Raw genomic sequence first — 11,385 nt, forward strand, 5'->3', positions numbered from 1 at the left:
CCGAATAGCAGCACTGTAGAAACTATTACATTACAACGGAACGACTTGATTAGTGTAGTGTTAGCTAGCTACATAGTTGTCTTTGCTATCTTTGTATCTAAGATAATTGTGTAGTTTAGAGTAATTATCGAGGTTACCTAGCCAGCTATTTTCGTCCGCCGCGCCGCGCCACCGTTCTCCTACCTAGTCAACAACTGCTAGCTAGCTAGTCAACTTCTACCGACTAGCAGCACTGTAGAAATTAATACATTACAACGGAACGATTTGATTAGTGTAGTGTTAGCTAGCTACATAGTTGTCTTTGCTGTCTTTGTATCTAAGATAATTGTGTAGTTTAGAGTAATTATCGAGGTTAGCTAGCCAGCTATTTTCGTCCGCCGCGCCGCGCCACCGTTCTCCTACTAAGTCAACAACTGCTAGCTAGCTAGTCAACTTCTACCGACTAGCAGCACTGTAGAAACTAATAAATACATTACAACGGAACAATTTGATTAGTGTAGTGTTAGCTAGCTACATAGTTGTCTTTGCTGTCTTTGTATCTAAGATAATTGTGTAGTTTAGAGTAATTATCGAGGTTAGCTAGCCAGCTATTTTCGTCGCCGCGCCACCGTTCTCCTACCTAGTCAACAACTGCTAGCTAGCTAGTCAACTTCTACCGACTAGCAGCACTGTAGAAACTAATAATACATCACAACGGAACGATTTGATTAGTGTAGTGTTAGCTAGATACATAGTTGTCTTTGCTGTCTTTGTATCTAAGATAATTGTGTAGTTTAGAGTAATTATCGAGGTTATCGAGGTTACCTAGCCAGTTATCGAGGTTACCTAGCCAGCTACACTTTCAAACAAAGTCAACAACGCAGCCACTGCTAGCTAGCCTACTTCACCAGCCAGCAGTACTGTATCATTTTAATCATTTTAGTCAATAAGATTTTTGCAACGTAAGCTTAACTTTCTGAACATTCGAGACGTGTAGTCCACTTGTCATTCCAATCTCCTTTGCATTAGCGTAGCCTCTTCTGTAGCCTGTCAACTATGTGTCTGTCTATCCCTGTTCTCTCCTCTCTGCACAGACCATACAAACGCTTCACACCGCGTGGCCGCTGCCACTCTAACCTGGTGGTCCCAGCGCGCACGACCCACGTGGAGTTCCAGGTCTCCGGCAGCCTCTGGAACTGCCGATCTGCGGCCAACAAGGCAGAGTTCATCTCAGCCTATGCTTCCCTCCAGTCCCTCGACTTCTTGGCACTGACGGAAACATGGATTACCACAGATAACACTGCTACTCCTACTGCTCTCTCCTCGTCGGCCCACGTGTTCTCGCACACCCCGAGAGCTTCTGGTCAGCGGGGTGGTGGCACTGGGATCCTCATCTCTCCCAAGTGGACATTCTCTCTTTCTCCCCTGACCCATCTGTCTATCGCCTCCTTTGAATTCCATGCTGTCACAGTTACCAGCCCTTTCAAGCTTAACATCCTTATCATTTATCGCCCTCCAGGTTCCCTTGGAGAGTTCATCAATGAGCTTGACGCCTTGATAAGTTCCTTTCCTGAGGATGGCTCACCTCTCACAGTTCTGGGTGACTTTAACCTCCCCACGTCTACCTTTGACTCATTCCTCTCTGCCTCCTTCTTTCCACTCCTCTCCTCTTTTGACCTCACCCTCTCACCTTCCCCCCCTACTCACAAGGCAGGCAATACGCTTGACCTCATCTTTACTAGATGCTGTTCTTCCACTAATCTCATTGCAACTCCCCTCCAAGTCTCCGACCACTACCTTGTATCCTTTTCCCTCTCGCTCTCATCCAACACTTCCCACTCTGCCCCTACTCGGATGGTATCGCGCCGTCCCAACCTTCGCTCTCTCTCCCCCGCTACTCTCTCCTCTTCCATCCTATCATCTCTTCCCTCTGCTCAAACCTTCTCCAACCTATCTCCTGATTCTGCCTCCTCAACCCTCCTCTCCTCCCTTTCTGCATCCTTTGACTCTCTATGTCCCCTATCCTCCAGGCCGGCTCGGTCCTCCCCTCCTGCTCCGTGGCTCGACGACTCATTGCGAGCTCACAGAACAGGGCTCCGGGCAGCCGAGCGGAAATGGAGGAAAACTCGCCTCCCTGCGGACCTGGCATCCTTTCACTCCCTCCTCTCTACATTTTCCTCTTCTGTCTCTGCTGCTAAAGCCACTTTCTACCACTCTAAATTCCAAGCATCTGCCTCTAACCCTAGGAAGCTCTTTGCCACCTTCTCCTCCCTCCTGAATCCTCCTCCCCCTCCCCCCCCCCTCCTCCCTCTCTGCGGATGACTTCATCAACCATTTTGAAAAGAAGGTCGACGACATCCGATCCTCGTTTGCTAAGTCAAACGACACCGCTGGTTCTGCTCACACTGCCCTACCCTGTGCTTTGACCTCTTTCTCCCCTCTCTCTCCAGATGAAATCTCGCGTCTTGTGACGGCCGGCCGCCCAACAACCTGCCCGCTTGACCCTATCCCCTCCTCTCTTCTCCAGACCATTTCCAGAGACCTTCTCCCTTACCTCGCTCATCAACTCATCCTTGACCGCTGGCTACGTCCCTTCCGTCTTCAAGAGAGCGAGAGTTGCACCCCTTCTGAAAAAACCTACACTCGATCCCTCCGATGTCAACAACTACAGACCAGTATCCCTTCTTTCTTTTCTCTCCAAAACTCTTGAATGTGCCGTCCTTGGCCAGCTCTCCTGCTATCTCTCTCAGAATGACCTTCTTGATCCAAATCAGTCAGGTTTCAAGACTAGTCATTCAACTGAGACTGCTCTTCTCTGTGTCACGGAGGCGCTCCGCACTGCTAAAGCTAACTCTCTCTCCTCTGCTCTCATCCTTCTAGACCTATCGGCTGCCTTTGATACTGTGAACCATCAGATCCTCCTCTCCACCCTCTCCGAGTTGGGCATCTCCGGCGCGGCCCACGCTTGGATTGCGTCCTACCTGACAGGTCGCTCCTACCAGGTGGCATGGCGAGAATCTGTCTCCGCACCACGTGCTCTCACCACTGGTGTCCCCCAGGGCTCTGTTCTAGGCCCTCTCCTATTCTCGCTATACACCAAGTCACTTGGCTCTGTCATATCCTCACATGGTCTCTCCTATCATTGCTATGCAGACGACACACAATTAATCTTCTCCTTTCCCCCTTCTGATAACCAGGTGGCGAATCGCATCTCTGCATGTCTGGCAGACATATCAGTGTGGATGACGGATCACCACCTCAAGCTGAACCTCGGCAAGACGGAGCTGCTCTTCCTCCCGGGGAAGGACTGCCCGTTCCATGATCTCGCCATCACGGTTGACAACTCCATTGTGTCCTCCTCCCAGAGTGCTAAGAACCTTGGCGTGATCCTGGGCAACACCCTGTCGTTCTCAACTAACATCAAGGCGGTGACCCGTTCCTGTAGGTTCATGCTCTACAACATTCGCAGAGTACGACCCTGCCACACACAGGAAGCGGCGCAGGTCCTAATCCAGGCACTTGTCATCTCCCGTCTGGATTACTGCAACTCGCTGTTGGCTGGGCTCCCTGCCTGTGCCATTAAACCCCTACAACTCATCCAGAACGCCGCAGCCCGTCTGGTGTTCAACCTTCCCAAGTTCTCTCACGTCACCCCGCTCCTCCACTCTCTCCACTGGCTTCCAGTTGAAGCTCGCATCCGCTACAAGACCATGGTGCTTGCCTACGGAGCTGTGAGGGGAACGGCACCTCCGTACCTTCAGGCTCTGATCAGGCCCTACACCCAAACAAGGGCACTGCGTTCATCCACCTCTGGCCTGCTCGCCTCCCTACCTCTGAGGAAGTACAGTTCCCGCTCAGCCTAGTCAAAACTGTTCGCTGCTCTGGCACCCCAATGGTGGAACAAACTCCCTCACGACGCCAGGTCAGCGGAGTCAATCACCACCTTCCGGAGACACCTGAAACCCCACCTCTTTAAGGAATACCTAGGATAGGATAAAGTAATCCTTCTAACCCCCCCCCCCTTAAAAGATTTAGATGCACTATTGTAAAGTGGTTGTTCCACTGGATATCATAAGGTGAATGCACCAATTTGTAAGTCGCTCTGGATAAGAGCGTCTGCTAAATGACTTAAATGTAAATGTAAATGTTTAGTAGCCACCCTTTGTAGCCAAAGTAGCCACCCTTTGCCTTGATGACAGCTTGGCATACTCTTGGCATTCTCTCAACCAGCTTCATGAGGTAGTCACCTGTAATGCACTTCAATTAACAAGTGTGCCTTGTTAAAAGTACATTTGTGGAATTTCTTTCCTTGTTAATGCGTTTGAGCCAATTAGTTGTGTTGTGACAAGTAAGGGGTGATATACAGCCCTATTTGGAAAAAAACAAGTCCATATTATGGCACGAACAGCTCAAATAAGCAAAGAGAAACGACAGTCCATCATTACTTTAAGACCGCTTACTGTGCAATATCAAAGAGAACAGTCTATGACTTGGGTGCCTGGAGTCTTTGACAATTTTAGGGCCTTCCTCTGACACCGCCTGTTATAGAGGTCCTGAATGTCAGGGAGCTTGACCCCAGTGATGTACTGGGGCGTTTGCAATACCCTCTGTAGCACCTTATGGTCGGATGCTAAGCAGTTGCCATACTGTAACAAGTGTGAGGCAGCCAGATACGATACTCTCAAAGGTGTAACTGCAGAACATTTTGAGGATCTGAGGGCCCATGCCAAACCTTTTCAGCCTCCTGAGGGGGAAGAGGCGTTGTCGTGCCTTCTTCATGACTGTGTTGTGGTGTTTGAACCATGATAGGTCCTTAGTGATGTGGACACCGAGGCATTTGCAGCTCTTGACCCACTCCACCACAGCCCCGTCAATGTAAATGGGGACATGCTCCATTTTCTGTAGTCCACGATCAGCTCCTTTGTCTTGCTGACATTGAGGGAGAGGTTGTTGTCCTAGCACCACCCTGCCAGGTCTCTGCCTTCCTCCCTATAGGCGATCGTCGATGATGATGCCTACCACCTTTGTGTCGTCAGCAAACTTAATGATGGTTTTGGAGTCATGTGCTGCCATGCAATCGTGGGTGAACAGGGAGTACAGGACGGGACTCAGAACACACCCCTGAGGGGCCCCATGTTGAGGGTCAACGTGGCGGATGTGTTGTTGCCTACCTCACCACCTAGGGGCTGCCCGTCAGGAAGTCCAGGATCCAGTTGCAGAGGGAGGTGTTCAGTCTCAGGGTCCTTAGCTTAGTGATGACCTTGGAGGGAACTATGGTGTTGAACATTGAGCTGTAGTCAATGAACAGCATTCTCACACGGGTGTTCATTTTGTCCAGGTGGAAAGGGCAGTGAGGAGTGCAATAGAGATTGCATCATCTGTGGATCTGTTGGGGTGGTACAGTATGTGAATTGGAGTGGGTCCAGGGTGTCTGGGAAGATGGTGTTGATGTGATCCATGACCAGCCTTTCAAAGCATTTCATAGATACTGATGTGACTGCTACAGGGCGATAGTCATTTAGACAGGTTACCTTGGTGTTCTTAGGCACAGGGACTATGGTGGTTTGTAGGTATTCATCCTGGAAATCCGTCTGGCCCTGAAGCCTTATGAACGTTAACCTGTTTCAAGGTCTTACTCACATTGGCTACGGAGAGCGTAATCACACAGTCATCTGGAACAGCTGGTGCAGTCATGCATGGTTCAGTGTTGAAGCGAACATCGAAGGCATTTAGCTCATCTGGTAGACTTGCGTCACTTGGCAGCTTGCAGCTGGGTTTCCCTTTGTAATCTGTGATAGTTTGCAAGCCCTGCCACATCCGACGAGTGTCAGAGCCATTGTAGTAGGATTTGATCTTTGTCCCTTATTGACGCTTTGCTTGTTGGATGGTTCATCGGAGAGTCTGGCAAGATTTCTTATTAGTGTCCAGATTAGTGTCCCGTATCTTGAAAGCGGCAGCTTGAGCTTTTAGGTCAGTTCAGATGTTGCCTGTAACCCATGTATTCTAGTTGGGATAAATACGTACGGTCACTCTCGGGATGATTTTGTTGAAGCACCTACTGTATTAATGAAGTGGGTGACTGACATGGTAAACTCCTCAATGCTATCAGATGAATCGCAGAACATATTCCAGTCTATGCTAGCGAAACATTGCTGTAGCTTAGCATCCGCTTCATCGGACCACTTCCTTATTGAGCGCGTCACTAGTACTTCCTGTTTGAGTTTTTGCTTGTAAGCAGGAATAAGGAGGATAGAGTTATGGTCAGATTTGCCAAATAGAGGGCGAGGGAGAGCTTTGTATGCGTCTCTGTGTGTGGAGTAAAGATGATCTAGAGTTTTTTAGTCTCTAGTTGCACAGGTGACATGTTGGTAAAAATTAGTTACGACGGATTTCCATTTTCCTGCATTAAAAACACCGGCCACTAGGAGCACCACCTCTGGGTGATAATTTTCTTGTTTGCTTATGGTCCTATACAGCTTGTTGAGTGCGGTCTTTGTGCCAGCATCGGTTTATGGTGGTAAACAGACAGCTACGAAAAATATAGATAAACTCTCTTGTTAAATAGTATGGTCTACAGCAGGGATCATCAACTAGATTCAGCCACGGGGCAATTTCTTCTTGAGTGGATGGTCGTGCGGCCGGAACATAATTCCAAATAATTTGTAGACTACAAATTGACCGCAAGAAGCCCAAACAGATATAATATTTGACTAAAACATAATAATTTCAAACCTTGCTTACACGTGTCTATTATGCGTGGGAATAGTTGGGAACAGATTTCCTAAATGAAAATCACTTGGCGCTGATTTCCTTGTGTTTTTACAGTTTTTTATGTCCAACAATAAAAATAAATATATTTTTTTTTGCACAGAAAACTTGGTGGGACGAATAAAACCACCAGTTGGGGAACCTTGGTCTACAGTTTATCATAAGGTATTCTAACTCAGGCGAGCAGAACCTTGAGACTTCCTTAATACTGTATTAGAGATTGCAAACCAGCTGTTGTTAACAAAGAGACACATTCCACCCCCCCTTGAGTTTACCCGATGCTGCTGTTCCTTCTTGCCGATGTATAGATAAACCAGCTAGATTTATATTGTCCTTGTTCAGCCACGACTCGGAGAAACATGGGATATTAAAGGTCTTCAGATCACGTTGATAGGATAGTCTCGAACGGAGCTCTACCAGTTTACTTTCCAGTGTTGCACGTTCGCTAATAGAACGGACGGTAGAGGCAGTTTATCCACTTGCCGACATAGTCTCGTCAGGTATCCCGCAGGTTGGCCTCTATAACGCCGCCTCTTCGGGATTTGGGCCTGGTCCGGGATGAGCATTATGTCCTTCGCCGCCGACTCATTGAAGTAGAAATCCTCATCCAAATCAAAGTTAGTGATGTCCAGAAGCTCTAGTCAGTCATAGCAAACAATGGCGGAAACATTATTTACAAAAAAAGTTCAAATCAGCGCAAAAACCCCCACAAAATAGCACAATTGGTCATTCTCTAAAGTTGCCCTACAGTCCTACTAAAAGTTAACGTTGTGTGTGTGTGTGTGTGTGTGTGTGTGTGTGTGTGTGTGTGTGTGTGTGTGTGTGTGTGTGTGTGTGTGTGTGTGTGTGTGTGTGTGTGTGTGTGTGTGTGTGTGTGTGTATGTGTGAACATGCCTGTTTGTCACATCAATGCAACGGACCATATCCACAGTGATGAAATCTATCTCTGGATCCCTGTTAAAGAATTGTCTATCACATTGTAGTGCTTGGAGTGTACAAGCCTCACTCATGGTAAATTATCTCATACAGGCCAGTCAGACACGCGCACACACACACACACACACACACACACACACACACACACACACACACACACACACACACACACACACACACACACACACACACACACACACACACACACACACACACACACACACACACACACACACACACACACACACACACACACACACAAGCCCGGTGAAGCTGTTCAACTGCAGCATGGAGGATTCAGAGGAAAGCTGCAGTAGCAGCTTGGTGCCGTCTCTAATTTATAGGGTTGGTGGGGGGTGGACGGACCTAGAAGGTTGAAAGTGACATCTCTTTTAGGTCACACTAGGGTCAGGACTTAGGGCAGATGTCCCACATGTGATTGAGAGATGCGAGGGAAACCACCACATGTCTGCCCCATGGTTTGCAGAGCACGGAGAGAGAGAGAGAGGCGAGTGGGAAAGGGTGGACTCTGTGACACTCTCTCACTCCCTCCCTGCTCTCTTCCCTTGTCTCCCTGTCTCGCAGTATCTGTCTCTATGTTTCAGAAACACACACACACCTGCTCGCACGAACGTACATGCAACCACAGTCTCTCACACACACAAATCACATCTCCCCACTCCGGCCAACCAAACCCCTATGAGATTACAGCTAGGCAACATTATCTCCTTCCCCATTTCATTCATCCATTTCATTTGAGAAACTGAGCCCTAAGGATACACGGCCGCAACATACCAAGGTATCTCCATCTACAGATGTTAGTCACATAAAAATTCCCCCGTCGCCCATCCAGAGCATTGGCAGTGGGTCGGCCCTCCCACTCTTCGAGCTTAACACACACATACATACAGTAGCTGAACGGATCACTGACGATCGAGGGGGAGAGCATTCGCTCTTCACTTCCAGCTGAAGACAGATGAGCTGCTTCTGCCCAAGGTGTTATGATTTTCTCAGCCTCCACCAAGGCTTGGTTTGGTGGGATTTTCTACCCGTCCCAAAAATCCAATAAGAAGATGAACACCAGGTACTAGGTCTGGGTCCGTCAACTTTCAATCAACCTGTTTCATCAGCCTCTGAGACAGAAGCAAGGCTATGACAATAACACTTATATTACTGCAATAGGTCTCACATTCCTCCTGCTTGTGAAAAATGTGGCTGAGCTTTTAGGGGTAACATGACATGCATCCCAATGCTCTTACCTTGCAGCGTGCCTATATTGTGGAGACATCGGAGCACATATGTCGCTTTTTCACTCGATGACAGGAAAGCACAGCACAGTCGTACAGAGACACAGACAGTGCTGTTTCTAATCAGATCTGAGAAAGAGTCTGCTCCGCTGGGTAAAAAAAAAAAAAAAAAAAAAAAAAATCCCACTCTTCCTTCCTTCCGTTTCTTTTTTTTATCCAAGCCCTCAGAGGAATAGGGTGAAGAGGAGAGGAGGCAGGAGGACCAGTCTGCTGTACTGTGCTGTGTATCACCAAGAGCAGTGCTGGGCTCTGCGTGTACTCCACTGCAGCAGCGTGAGAGACAGAGGCGCACGCTGCCTGTTCCACAGGCTCTACCAGTACACAGAAAAACACGGCTACGAAATTCCTGTTGAATGGATTCAGGACTCTGCAGTTCTATATCTCCACATACCCCCCCACCCCTTTTTCTTTTACCTATATCTCTAGACTCTAGAGATTCACAGTATGTCTTGTGTTTATCTCTATTTCATTTGATCCTTATTCTCCTTTTCCGTCCTTTGCGTTGCCCCTCTCTCCTCTCACTAGATGTCCGTCATGTGTCTGATACTCCTGGCAATAAATTGTAAAGCCCAAAAGCGCCAACCTCCTCCTCCTCTGATTACATCACTGCTTCAGCTGACTGAGATTGAGTGTTTTTTCTCGTCTCGTGTGAATATTAACGTCACTGACATCAGACACATTTCTTGGATTCAGTTGAACCTTCCATTGATGATTTCTCATCCTAGGTAATATCACATGACACTATTACCCAGTTTGGGGTTGCAGATCATGTAATAACGTAATTACACATGACAACACCGCGTGGTAAAAAAATGCTAACTCCCAAGACAACTTACATGCAATTGCAAAAGGTTAGGTTTAGGCTTGCTAGCAAGTTGTTGGGATAAGGGTAAGTGGTAGGGTAAGGTTAAGTTCTGGGCCAATTGGTTTGAATCCAGGCTGTATCACAGAGCGTTGTGCCATGATTGGCTCAGTGTTCTGTCACTCATGGGGAAACTACGTCACCACGAAGTGTAAGTGGAGACCTCGAAGTGCCCATCCAAGAAGGAACAAGGTCATTGGCCACAGATAAATTGATGTCAAATCACGTTATAAACTCAGCAAAAAAAGAAATGTCCTCTCACTGTCAACTGTGTTTATTTTCGGCAAACTTAACATGTGTAAATATTTGAATGAACATAACAAGATTCAACAACTGAGACATAAGCTGAACAAGTTACACAGACATGTGACTAACAGAAATGGAATAATGTGTCCCTGAGCAAAGGGGGGGGGGGGGGTCAAAAGAAGTAACAGTGTGGCCACCAGCTGCATTAAGTACTGCAGTGCATCTCCTCCTCATGGACTGCAATAGATTTGCCAGTTCTTGCTGTGAGATGTTACCCCACTCTTCCACCAAGGCACCTGCAAGTTCTCGGACATTTCTGGGGTGAATGGCCCTAGCCCTCACCCTCCGATCCAACAGGTTCCAGACGTGCTCAATGGGATTGAGATCCGGGCTCGTCGCTGGCCATAGCAGAACACTGGCATTCCTGTCTTGCAGGAAATCACGCACAGTACGAGCAGCATGGCTGGTGGCATTGTCATGCTGGAGGGTCATGTCAGGTTGAGCCTGCAGGAAGGGTACCACATGAGGGGCGAGGATGTCTTCCCTGTAACGCACAGCGTTGAGATTGCCTGCAATGACAACAAGCTCAGTCCAATGATGCTGTGACACACCGCCCCAGACCATGACGGACCCTCCACTTGTCCTCATGCCTCCTTGCAGCTCCTTACTTGCCTAAGGCAAGTTCATGCAGGTGAGCAGGGACCCTGGGCATCTTTCTTTTGGTGTTTTTCAGAGTCCTTAGAAAGGCCTTTTTAGTGTCCTAAGTTTTCATAACTGTGACCTTAATTGTCTACCGTCTGTAAGCTGTTAGTGTCTTAACAACCGTTCCACAGGTGCATGTTCATTAATTGTTTATGGCTCATTGAACAAGCATAGGAAACTGTTTAAACCCTTTACAATGGTTTTTACTACGTTCTGTTATTATCTATGCATAAGTCACTTTAATAACTCTACCCACATGTATATATTACCTCAACTAACCGGTGCCCCGCACATTGACTCTGTACCGGTACCCCCTGTTTTTAGCCTCACTATTGTTATTTTACTGCTGCTCTTTAAGTATTATTATTTTTTATTTTTTTTAGGTATTTTTCTTAACTGCATTGTTGGTTAACTTCTCTGCGCTACGGATCCCTTTAGCGGGTTCATTTTCCTAAACAACCGCTGAATTGCAGGGCGCAAAATATTACTAAAAATATTTATAATCATGCAATCACAAGTGAAATATACCAAAACACAGTGTAGCTTGTTGTTAATCCACCTATCGTGTCAGATTTTGAAAATATG

This window comes from Salvelinus namaycush, chromosome 29, assembly GCF_016432855.1.
Source record: "Salvelinus namaycush isolate Seneca chromosome 29, SaNama_1.0, whole genome shotgun sequence".
Lineage (NCBI taxonomy): Eukaryota > Metazoa > Chordata > Actinopteri > Salmoniformes > Salmonidae > Salvelinus > Salvelinus namaycush.